Source organism: Sminthopsis crassicaudata, chromosome 6 (genome assembly GCF_048593235.1).
Source record: "Sminthopsis crassicaudata isolate SCR6 chromosome 6, ASM4859323v1, whole genome shotgun sequence".
Lineage (NCBI taxonomy): Eukaryota > Metazoa > Chordata > Mammalia > Dasyuromorphia > Dasyuridae > Sminthopsis > Sminthopsis crassicaudata.
In genome coordinates this window covers 112,123,506-112,137,229 of record NC_133622.1, presented here as the reverse complement: position 1 = coordinate 112,137,229, position 13,724 = coordinate 112,123,506, and the positions used below count along the sequence as shown (strand labels likewise).

Below are 13,724 nucleotides of genomic sequence, written 5' to 3'. Positions count from 1 at the left end.
GCTTGATGACAATGTTGAAACAGTATCAGGAAGTAGGCTATGGTATTATATGACTCAGAATTGAGACTTGAATTCTGATCTCCCTCATTCCAGGGCCTTTCTCCACTATGTAATTTGACCTTCCTTTGGAGGACAAATTCTTTTGTTTGCTTGTAACCCTCTGGAAACATTCCCTCTCAGGAGTGATTTTGATTATTTCAAGAAGACTGAAGATATCATGAGGATGATTTCTTGTATAAAAAGCTTTTATGATTTTAAGAATAAAAATATTCCAAAGATAAATACTAAAAAATTCCACATCTCTTAGAGTGATTTTTCCAGGACCTCTAATTTAATTCACCATTTCCTATTGTACCTCATATCCGAGAACTAGTGGGTTAAGGAAATATGAAATAGTTCAGACATGAGAAGATATAAAACAGATTTGTGGAAGGTAGGGAAACATCCAGCCACTATATGTCTTCAGGAAAAAAAGACAGGTGATAAAATGAATTGTAGAACCTTCATGAAAAAAGGTGTTTTAAAAATAAAAGTAATTTATTTGGTGAGAAGGGAGGAAGAGGCAGTTTAAAAAAAGTTTTATTATATTTATTGATTTCTATAGCCTTAAGGATTTGATGCACATAAGGTCATTTTATGACAGAAGCAGCTAGTGCTCAAATGCAATGGTAAATCAAACTAGATAATTATCATTTCCATCTTTTTTCTCCTATATTATATCATAAAATAAGGGATACTTTTGGCATTTTCCTTTTTTTAATGAAATTTCTATGAAGGTTAATTCAAAGTATTAAAACTGTTTATTATTTATTGATCAGAACTTAATATATCTTTTATTGGCCACCATTGAAGACAGAACTTTGTTATTATTTGGGAAGGTTCATGAAACCTATACATACTCTGGTGCCTGGAAAATAATAGTTCTAATAGTATATACAAGTATAATAATTCTTATAAAGGTCAGCCAGGTGGTGAAGTGGATAAAGGAGTCATCCTAAAGTAAGGAAAATTCATCTTCTTGAATTCAAATCCTCAGATACATACTAGCCATATGATTTTGGACAAGTCACTTAACTCTCTTTGCTTTAGTTCTTCATCTATCAAATGCACTGGAGAAGAAAAAAGCAAGCCACTCCAGAGTCTTTGCCAAGAAAACCCAAATGGAGTCATAAAGAGTAAGAATGATTGAAAAACAAGTGAATAACAACAAAAATATTGTAGATTAAGAAGTTAACTAGCATCAATAAGATTTGCTAGGTGATAAAAAGGAATTCAAAATGCTCCCATGTTAATTTCTACTATAATTTATGTAGATAAATAAACAAAAAAAAATGAAAAAAAAGAAAGATTTATAATGCTAGAGAATTAATAGACTTCAGAAAATTAAAAAAAGCTGGCTATGGACATACCAGGAAAACCAGATTTCAGAGATTCATGCCTTGTGTGTTGATACTACATGAATAGTACTAGTGTGTGTATATCAATGGGACTTCACCTTTTTTGAAATCTATAAGAAATATTTCATTATTATAGAAATTTTGATAATGTCTATGATATAGCTGTTAATGCTAATTGCAGGTTAGGCTCCAAGTAAAGTATTTCTGTCTATTAGGAGAGCCAATGGGGCAATATCTTTCTAATCATATGAGTGGGCACAAGGTGGTACTAGAACTATAGAGGCTCTCTGAATTAGGACTAGAAACTGAAAGAGCTCCATATTCCAAAACTTAACAACAAAGAATATGGTAACACCTGAAGCATGTAATCCAGATCATGTGTCTAAGACTTTGGCAAGAAGGAGACCACAAGAAAATACTTAGATAAGTTACCTGTCAAGACAAAGTCAGGAACTATATGAACACAACTACAAAACACTTTCCACACAAATAAAGTCAGATCTAATCAATTAGAAGAATATCAAGTGCTCATGAGTAGGCTGAGCTAATATAATAAAAATGATAATTCTACCTGAATTAATCTACCTATTCTGTGTCACACTAATCAAACTCCCAGGAAATTATTTCTACAGAGCTAGAAAAAATAATAAAGTTCATCTGGAAAAACTAAAGATCAGAATTTCAAGGAAATTAATGAAAAATGCAAATGAAGGTGGCCTATCTGTACTAGCCTAAAACTATATTATTAAACAGTGGTCATTAAAACCATTTGGTACTGTCTAAGAAATAGAGTAGTTGATCAGTGGAATAAGTTAGGTTCATAAAACACAATAGTTAATGACTATAGTAATCTAGTGTTTGATAAACCAAAAACCTTAGCTTTTAGAATAAGAACTCACTATCTGACAAAAATTGCTGGGAAAATTGGAAATTAATATGGCAGAAACTAGACATTGACTTATACTTGACATCTTATATCAAGATAAGGTCAAAATGAGTTCATGATTTAGACATAAAGAATGATACTGATGAGGTTTAGGTTTTGGGATTCCCTTTCAGGGAACCAAATGATGAGGTCTAGATTTAGGGAACCAAAATGAGATTAGGGTTTCTGGTGGTCAGGGAATTAAATGATAAGATCTAGTGGCAGGTTGGGGTTCAGGGAACCAAATGGAGTGGTTTGGCTCGTCTGTACCCCATGGGGATTTGACAAAAGGGTAGGGAGTTTTGGGGAACCCCCTTCTGGTAGCACAGGGATTCTCTGTAAAGGAATTTACAAATTCGAAAAGGCTAGATTGATAAAAGGTTTACTATAGGGATTGGGAAGTAAGGTTAGAAATAAAATCTCATTAGGAAAATGGGTGAGGATAAAGAGAGGGTAACACTGGAAGAGAATATTATTCCAGTGGGCAGAGGCTTCTGTGGCATAGCAAGCTTGGCATAGCTGGCATGTCAGGACCTCTGCAAAGACAGGATTTTAGATGGATTCTTTTATAATAGGAGCTTTGTCTACAAGCTGGGTTTCAGCTTGAGTTGAATGTGAATAGAATTGAATGAGTTTCTTTAATTGAATAGGATTGGAATTCTTTTCCTCAGGACTGAACAACCCCACCTAGATAATAGAATGAAGCTGTTTATCTTGTTTCCCTCAGGCAGGGTCCCTCACTGAGGCAGAGTCCAAGGAGAATTTCTCGTTCAAGGAGTTTTAAAGTTTTGGGGTCCCTTCTTCAAACTGATGTAGTACAAATCAATCCAGAGAAATCAGTAGTAATATTCATTTTGATCTTTCCACCCTCAGGCCATAGCAATATTCACAAACTTGTAAAAGTCTCAGAAGTGGCCATAAGGATTTCAGGTCTCAACAAATCCCATAATTCAATGTCTGTAATCTGAAAGAAATTTATATCCCTGGGGTTTGCAGTACAGTACCCAACCTACAGCAAACACTTAGTAAATGCTTGTTGATTGGTTGATGTTCTTTGCATTTTCACTTTAGAGTGAAAAAAATTTCACATTTGCCAAGAATGATAAAACAAAGAAACATAAATATAAATGCCGTGGTTATGTTGGTTCACCTCCCAAAAAGATACTTTGTAAAAGCTGCATTATATTTTCTAAAGACTAAAGTCTCAAGACTAAATCTCTCAGTCTGTTCAGTTGTAACTTTGGTATAAACTAGGATTCTCAACATAGTTTTCTCTATGAAAGCTACCTTCTCATATGAATTTATACATAAGCATATACTAAATGTACGCTGAAAAATATATGTTACCATCTATCATCAGAGATAGAGATTTGAAATAACTGGACAAGTTTTTTAATATGTTAAAAAAATCATTCTTTTTTTTCCTTTCAAGTGGAAGAGTTGCAGCAATTCCTTTGATAGCAACAAGTTAGGAGATACATCAGTTACTGACATTTTGAATGCATCTCTGAACTTTTTTTGATTCCTGCTGAACCTGTTATAGAATCAGAAAATTTGCATAAACTGCTATTTTCTTTTAGCAATGATTTTTTTCCCTAATATTATTGTTGAGGCAGACTAAGATTTTTCCTAGGACACTCCCCCTCCCCTCTCCTTTCTCCCCCTATATGTCTAGCTTAAAACATTTTTTTTAAAAATACAGGCTTTATTTCTTTTGTATATGTGTTTTTATCTCCCTGGTTTTCAATTCTCCCAAGACATTCTTTAAAATGAGGTATTATACTTCATCCATACATGATGATTATGATGATTTTTTTAAAGAGTTAATCTAAGTTACATTTCTGAATCAATTTCACTAAATTTTTGGTTAAAATAAAAATTCTTCAGAAGTCTTAGTATGTTTTAGCGTAAAGAATACCCAGTGTTTTTAAAACATACCCAATAAGAATCCCTGACCAACTGGATGAAAATAGTTCCATGATTTTAAAAAAATTCTTTCAAAATATTTTCTATTTTTTCTGACAAACTTAAAAGTTTATTGTCTCTGTGTAGTAGCACATACCATCTGCTGTACTCTGTGCTACAGTCTGCAAGAATTTCTTGGTACTTTAGTGTTATTTCCTTCCTTCTTAACTTACTATGCAAATTAGTACTTAATAACAATAATAGTAAACACAATAGCACTTTGAGGTTTCCAAAGCAATTTATATGTCTCATTTTAATCTCCACTCCCAACAACCCTGTGAGGCAGGTGCTACTGTTACCCCCATTTTACAGATGAGAAAATTGAATCAGATAAGAGGTTAAGTGACAAGCCTAGAATCACACAACTGCTAATTTTCTGCTGCCATATTTGAACTGAAGTCATCCTGACCCCAGGTCCAGTGCTCTATATACTGCATCATCTTAACTGCCTTTTATGAATTTATATGAATCCTCATCCCCAGTTAAATGCAAACTCCCCACTGAAGATACTTTTCATCTTGTTTATATGTCCTTAGGGCCAACTACAGTGTCTAGCATTTGTTTATTAAAAGCTTCATGGATTATATGGGAAAATGGTTGAAGATCCAAATTGGTTTAAACAACAGAAAAGATAACTAGGAAACCTTTCAGATTCGGCCAAACTAATCTGGAATGGTGTATGAAAAGAAGTTCAGGCAAGCAGAAATTAAATGATGCACCAGATTTGATGAAAAGCCAGTCAATTTAATATGTAAAACTATTACTGGAGATAGCATTGCAATGTTGTAGTTAGAAAGGAATTAATTAGGTCATTATTGATTATGATTAGGTAGGCAGCTTCTGGAAGATTTATTTAGAGATCTAACAACTGTGGATAGACATGGGTTCAAGTTCTGTCTCTGATACAAAGTTGTTATATTGCTTTGGGCAAATTATTTAAAATTGTTGCCTCAGATAATCCCTTGAGATGATAAAATATAGATTTCCTAGTTTGTGTTGAGTGTTATTTCACTGTAATTCCCATTCTTCAAAAAATAATAGGAGTGAACACTTTAAAGACATTCCTCTGAATATTGGACATAAAATCTTGGAGATGAAAAGATTAGACATTATTTCATCATTCCTTTCATTTTACTGATGGGAAAACAGATGAGGTGAAGGCCCCAAGACAACACATTAATATGCTGGAAAGCATTACCTGGGGCCATTATATAGGTGCTATTTTTCCTTTGAAAAGAAATCACTGGGGCAGCTAGGTAGCACAGTAGGTAGCATACTTCCTTTCTATATGACCCTGGACAAGTCACAACTCCATTTGCCTCAGGGGAAAAAAAAAGAAATTATTGGAGAGACAGAGTACTTCACAGAAAAAAAATATAATAATCAATTCCTATCTGCTGCCTTTGTATAAAATTAGCAAATCACTTAAGATCACTGTGTATCAGTAATTCCTATGGATAAAACAATAGTATCCCATAAGAAATTATTATGATGAGTAGTTACATAATGGAAAGTACTCTAATACCAGGGAAATTGAATATGTCTTCATAACTTATCATCAATATTTATGAAAATAAAAAAGTGGGCTTGTTTTGAGCACAAAGTTTTTTGGTCTTTATTATTCTCTACTGTATAAAAATGAGGAAGAGAATGCAAATCTTGGAGCCAGATTGACTTGGACTTGAGTCCTGAACTTTCCAAAGTTCCTTAATCCAATGAAATCACAAGTGAGTGAATGAATGAGTAAGCACTTACAAAAATATAGCATGTATAAAGCACTAGACTGTATATAGGGAAACAAATACAATAGGTCAAGTTCCTATCCAATTATTCATCTATTCATTTGTTGAAGTTTTTCATTTCTCATTTAAAAAAAATATTTACTTACTTGTGCGAATTTATCTTAAAGGGAGCAACAACCACTGGTTTCATTTATGCTAATTAACTTGTGTTTTAAATGTTTTGCAGGAACAATGATCAGAAAATTGAAAGACAAGAATAATGAACCTGAAAACCTTTTGAAGATACATCACAGCTTAATGCTCTTTTGACTGTTCGTTTATTTTTTAGCACAAAAATCAAATAAGACTATTCCAGCCAATGTTACTACTTTTCTCCTCAGTATAAATCAATGAATATGTAGTTTCTACTTATTAACATTTGAAAATTGTTGAATGGGAAACTTCTAGTTAATTTGAAGTCATCCCCAACCATTTATGGGTCCTTGTGCCACCATACTTTCTCCAATTTTATATTTAATGGATTCTTTCTGAAGGCATCCTGTTGGGATAGGAGAAAGAATGTAGCACTTGGAGTCAAGGAGACCAAAGTTGGATTTTGAATGACTCAACATGTTACCAAAAGAAGTATATTTTCCTATAAATCATTTTAGGCCAAAGCAAAAAGATCAAAAATAATCCTCTCAATCTCAGTTTCCTTAGCTATAAAATTAGGGATGATAATAGGATTTTAATTCATTGGATTGTTGGGAGAACCAAATGAGATAAAATATGTCAAGGGATTTGCAAGCCGTAAACTGATAATAATGGTAAATTATTGATCAATTGAATACTTATATCTACTGTTCAGCTATAGAAAATCATAACAACAAAAAGGATAAATAGACTCAATAATTTATGATTTACAAGTAAGATAGAAAGGCTTCTGATTTATCCCCATTAGTGTAGTAAGATGTTCTGAACAGAGAATGGTAAATTGTAACATGCCCTCTTGGCAGTAACAATTACTATTCTGTCCTAGGCCCAATAGAGCATCTTTGACCACTGACCTTTGCAGTGTCAACTCTACCCGGCTCTCCTCCTCTGAGGCCTTCAAAGGTCTCTGGCCACAATTTCTTGAGTAGTAGTTTAATAACTGGTAGCACACTCAAGAACAGCCACATGTAATCTTAAAAGCCTTTAATATACCTACTCACATAATACCCTGACTTGATGCTCTGACTTGTTAGTTCCCTAGTGAACACCTGGTCTGAAGACCCACGTGTTCACTACCAAACTTCTTACCTCTCTTGGTTATCCATCAGCTTGGCTTGGTTATCCCAAGCTAGGGAGCCAGCTTAAAGAGCACTAGATTAAAGAGAGCGACTGCTGTCTGCAGTGGGCTTATAAAGGGTCTGTGAGGTAACACACACAGCCAGCCAGCAAGAGAGCAAGCCAATACCATTTGGTATTGGCTAAGAAACAGATTGGTGAATCAATGGAATAGGCTACATACACAAGCTATGCTCCATAATAATCTACTTTTTGATGAACCAATAAACTCCCACTTTAGTACTTGTTAAAAATTGCTGGGAAATCTGGAAAATAGCATGACAGAAACATCATCTCACACCATATACCAAGATAAGGTCAAAATGGGTTTCTGATTTAGATGTAAAGGATGACACTATAAGCAAATTAGAAGAGCAAGGGATAGGTAACTTGTCAGATATATGGAGAAGGAAAGAATTTATGGCCTAACAAAGAGATTAAAAAGGATTTTGAAATGTGAAATGCATAATTTTAATTACATTAAATTAAAAAGATTTTGCACAAACAAAACCAATTCAACCAAGATTAGAATGAAAGCTGAAAACTTTTTTAAGTCAGTGTTTCTAATAAAGACCTTATTTCTAATATATATATATATATATATATATATAGAGAGAGAGAGAGAGAGAGAAAGAGAGAGAGAATTTATAAGAAAACAAAGTTATTCCCCAATTGATAAATGATCAAAAGATATAAACATAAAATTTTCAGATGAAGAAATTAGAATTTAGTCATATGAAATAAAAGTGCTCTAAACTATTGATTAGATAAATGCAAATTAAAACAATTCTGAGGTACCATGTCACACCTCTCAGGTTGGCTAAGATGACAGAAAAAAAATATTATTATAAGCATTGGAGGATATAAGGGAATACTGTGAAACTATTTCATTATTAATGGAATTCTGAACTGATCCAGCCATTCTGAACAGAAGTTTGGAATTATGCCAAAAGGCTATGAAACTATGCATACCCTTTACCCAATAGTACCTCTAGATCTATAACCTATTAAATTTTAAAAGAGAAAAAAAGGACTCACATGTGCAAAAATCTTTATATTAGCTCTTTTTGTGCTACCAAAGAATTGGAAATTGAGAACATCCATTCATCAACTTGGAGAAGAATTGAATAAGCTGTGGTATTTGAATGTAATGGAAGATTATTATTTTATAAAAAATGATAAGCAGGCTAATTTTAGAAAAGCCTGGAAAGACTTAAATAAACTAATGTGGAGTACAGTGAGCAGAACCAGAAAAACACTGCACACAGTAACAACAAGATTGTGTGATGAGCAACTCTGACAGACTTAATTCTTCTTAGCAATAGAGTGATTCAAGACAATTCCAAGAGACTTGCTATAAAACGTGTCATCCTCATCCAGAGAAAGGAATCAAAACATATTATTTTCACCTTTTTTGTTGTTTTGTTATGGTTTTCTTTCTTGTGGTTTTTCCTTTGTTTTGATTTTTCTTTCACAATATGACTATTATGGGAATAAGTTTAAAATGATTATACATCTATAACCTATATCGGATTGCTTGTTGTCTCGGGGTGGGAGAAAAAGAAAGGAAAGAAAAAAAAAAGGAACTAAAAATCTTACTAAAGTTATTGTTGAAAACTATCTTTACATGTAATTGGGGAAAAAGTTAAATAATATTAAGTGAAAAAATAAGTTAATGTGGTATCTAAGAAAATTCTGGTTTCATTAATGTCTTGTTTATATTTAAAGAATTCAACAAACATTTAATAACTTTTTGCTATATGTTAAGATTCTGTGCTAGCCCCTCAGTGATACAAACAAATAACAAAAGACAATTATTCCTGTCCTCAAAGAGTTCACATTCTACAAGGTAGATATGACATCTCCAGTGATCTTGATCTATATCTTATCACTGGACCCAGATGACTTTGGAAAATGAGACAGCTGACTTTGAACAGCCCTAAAGCACTTAAATCCAACTTACTTACATGTCATGGCATCACCTCCTTGATGTCATTGAGGTCCTCATCGATAATGAAGAACAAACAACAACAACAGCATATAGATATATGATCAGCAAAAGTTGTTATACTTTTCTAAATCACTATTGATTGGAGAAAGCAAATTAAAACAATTCTGAGATACTATCTCCTACTTATAGTCTCATACTTATTAAATTTGCTAATAGGCCAGAAAAGGAAATGACAAAAGTTGGAGAAGCTGTGGGGGAAATGAAAGATTAATGCATTTTTGGTGGAGTTGCTTCACATTTTTTTTCAAGTTATTATTGCTAAATATATTACACTCCATTATATTCCTCCCACCCTTTATTATTCTCTTTTCTCTCTCTTTCACCCTGTCCTTCCTCAAAACTATTTGATTACTGTCTCCCCCAATCTTTCCTCCCTTCCATTATACCTTCTAACCTCTTTTTCTTAGCCCCTCTCTGGTTAATTATTTTTTTTTCTGAGCCAATTATGATAAGAGTAAGTTTTCCTCACTTACCTTTACCTTCCCCATCTTCCCCAACATTGTAAAAAAGTTTTTCTTGTCTTGTTTATGTGAAATAATTTACTACTTTCTATTCTCCCTGTCCATTTTCCCTGGTGTATTGCTCTTTCTCACTCCTTAATTTTATTTTTTAATATATCATCCCTTCATTGAAAAATCTCATCTGTTTGGCTAAGATGACAGGAACAAATAATGATGAATGTTGGAGGGGATGTGGGAAAACTGGGACACTAATAAATTGCTGGTGGAGTTGTGAAAGAATCCAACCATTCTGGAGAGCAATTTGGAACTATGCCCAAAAAGTTATCAAACTGTGCATACCCTTTGACCCAGCAGTACTACTACTGGGCTTATATCCCAAAGAAATACTAAAGAGCAGAAAGAGACCTATATGTGCCAAAATGTTTGTGGCAGCTCTTTTTGTTGTAGCTAGAAACTGGAAGATGAATGGATGTCCATCAGTTGGAGAATGGTTGGGTAAATTATGGTATATGAAGGTTATGGAATATTATTGCTCTGTAAGAAATGACCAGCAGGAGGAATACAGAGAGGCTTGGAGAGACTTACATCAACTGATGCTGAGTGAAATGAGCAGAACCAGAAGATCACTGTACACTTCAACAACAACAATGTATGAGGATATATTCTGATGGAAGTGGAAATCTTCAACATAAAGAAGAGCCAACTCACTTCCAGTTGATCAATGATGGACAGAGGTAGCTACACCCAGAGAAGAAACACTGGGAAGTGAATGTAAATTGTTAGCACTAATATCTGTCTGCTAAAATTGTCTGCCCAGGTTACATGTACCTTCGGAATCTAATGCTTATTGTGCAACAAGAAAATGGTATTTACACACATGTATTGTATCTAGGTTATATTGTAACACATGTAAAATGTATGGGATTGCCTGTCATCGGGGGGAGGAAGTAGAGGGAAGGGGGGATAATTTGGAAAAATGAATACAAGGGATAATATTATAAAAAATATATAATAATAATAATAATAAAAAAGAAAAATCACATCTGTGTCCTCTGTCTATTTGTACATCTTCTAACTGAGAAAAATTTTATGAGTTCTATGTATCATCTTCCCATTATGATTTCTCTTTCCTATTCACAGGAATATTGTATTTGAAAGTCAAATTTTCTATTCAACTCTGGCCTTTTTTTTCTATTTTAATAGTTGCAATCAATATATTTAAATAATTGATTGATTAGGCATTGGCAATAGTGACTTCACCTTCCATACCTGGTTCATTCCTGATAGAAGTGATCTGTTTAACAATTAGTGACATTCAAACAGGTTCTTTCACTTTCAAGTTTTTTTGTTTGGCCCTCTAATTAAGTCAGCATACCCTTTCTCAAGTGATTTCACATTATGGCTGGTGAGGTGATATGGATTTGATGATTTGCCATTTTGGGTGCCATATGTGTCTTGCTAGTGTTCTTGAATTCCATGACAGTGGAGTGGCTTCCTGACTTGTTCCCTGGTGAAAGTGTATGATGGTGAGTCATGAGGAGAGGCAGGTACTTTTGTCTGCAGCCATGGTATCTTCATCAAAGGGCTAGCTCTACTAGTCAAGAATGCTAGAGGACTCACATGTGCAAAAATGTTTGTGGCAGCCCTTTTTCCAGTGTCAAGAAACTAGAAACTGAATGGATGCCAATTAATTGGAGAATGGTTAAATAAATTATGGCATATGAATGTTATGGAATATTATTGTTATTATTGTAATAATATTAATTGTCATGGAATATTAAGAAATGACAACAGGATGATTTCAGAAAGACCTGGAGAGACTTACATGGACTGATGCTAAGTGAAATGAGCAGGACAACTGTGAATCATTATATGATGATCAATTCTGAGAGCATGGCTCTCTTCAACAATGAGATGATTCAAACCAGTTCCAATTGTTCAATGATGAAGAGAGCCATATTCATTTAAAGAGAGGACTAAGTGTAGCACAACATAGCATTTTCACTCATTCTGTTGATGTTTACTAGTGTTTTGTTTTCTTTCTCAGGTTTTTTCCTTCTTTATGTGATTTTTCTTGTGCGGCAAGATAACTATAAATATGTATACATATATTGGATTTAACATATATTTTAACATATTTAACATGTATTGGATTACCTGACATCTGGGGAGTGAGGAGGGGGAAGGAGGGGAAAATTTGGAATAGAAAGTTTTACAAGGTTCAATGTTGAAAAGTTACCCATGCATATGTTTTGTAAATAAAAAAAAAAACTTTAATAAAATAAATAAGAATGCTTGAAAGTTCTCTATTTCATTGAATATCCATTTCTTGCCCGGAAAAATTATGCTCAGTTTTTCTAAGTAGGTGATTCTTGGTTGTACTCCTAGCTCCTTTGCCCTCTAGAATAAATTATCCCAAGCCTTTAATCTTTTAAGCTAAAAGCTACTAAATTTTGTACCCTGACTAAGGTTTTGTGATATTTGACTTGCTTCTTTCTGGCTATTTGCAATACTCTCTCCTATTCTTTAAAGAAAACAATTTTTCTAAGTTTAGACAGTTTTTGTCATGACTTTCAGGTAATTCAATAATTTAAAAATTTTCTCTCTTGGACCTATTTTCCAGTGAGGTATTACACATTGTATTCTATTTTTTTCATACTTTTGATTTTGTTTTCTAATTTTCTAATTAGAAATTTTAATTTTTAAGAACTTATTTCCTTTAGTGAGCTTTTGTATCTCCTTTTCCATTTGTCAAATTCTACTTATTAAGGATTTTTCTTTCCTTCGGTAATTTTTGTCCCTCTTTTTCCATTTGGTCAATTTTCTAGGAAAAAAATTGCACTTGAATCTTCCTTACTCCAAGCCCAGCATTTTATTCATTTTGCCACCTAGTTGCTTCCTAGAAGTTTAAAGCTGAAAATGACTTCAGTTTACAACAGGAAAAGACTTTAGAAATCATCTTTTTCAAAGCATTCTTATCCACACTGATTTTTTTGGACATCTTTTTACTATTGGCCTATTCAGATTTTTTTAGGTGTTATTTTCTTCAGTATTTGCTCTGTGTGTGTGTGTGTCCTTTACCAACCTGCTAATCTCTTTTTTTCCTGATTTTCTTGCATCATTCTTATTATTCTTCCTACTTTTTTCCTTTTGCTCCTCTTATTTGATTTTCAGAATCATTTTTGAGCTCTTTTATGGCCTGAGATCAATTTATATTTTTCTTGGAAGCTTTGGATTTTGGACCTTTGATTTTGTTGTTTTCTTCTGACTGTGTATTTTTATATTCCTTGTCACCATAGTAGCTTTCTATAATCAGAATTTTTTGTTGTTGTTGTTTGCTCATTTTCCTTAGCATTTTTTGATTTTTAATTTTTTGTTAAAGTGGAGCTCTGTTTCCAGAATGGAAGTTGCATCGACTGTCCCAAATATCAGGGTTTTTTGGCAGATGTTTTTAGAGATACCTTTTGGACCTCTCAGTTTTCAGTTCTTCCCAGGTAATATGATCTAAAAAATGTGTTTACTCCTGACCTTTGCTTTGGTCTGTGAATGACCACCAGCACTTTTTCCTGCCCTGGAATTGTGATGAGGGTCCCTGTTCCATTGTGACTGCAAGCTCTGGTATGTCAGGGCTATTCCTTCCCCTAGGGCTGCCACTCAGGACTTCAACCTAGATCTAAGTATGGGCAAAACTGCAGAATCTTGGTGCTAGCAAAGAAACCCCTATAATCTTTTTTTTTCTCACCAGTTCTTTTACCTCTTACCATCTATGTCCAGAGAACTACAGAAATAGCAACATCTGTGCTGATTCAGAGGCTCCCAAGATTGTTCCTGATTTGCTGGAGCTGGATTGGGCTCCACGGTTATCCCAGTGAAATGTCTTGCCCAATCTCACAAAACAAGTAAGTTTCCAAGGGA

General features: G+C 33.7%; 1 protein-coding gene and 1 pseudogene across 6 annotated transcripts in view; both read right to left on the bottom strand.

Annotated features, from left to right (window-relative positions):
- Window positions 1–13,724, bottom strand: part of NDST4 (N-deacetylase and N-sulfotransferase 4) — a 390,250-nt gene that overhangs the window by 209,029 nt on the left and 167,497 nt on the right. The window lies entirely within an intron of this gene.
- Window positions 11,044–11,758, bottom strand: LOC141547669 (small ribosomal subunit protein uS10-like; annotated as a pseudogene).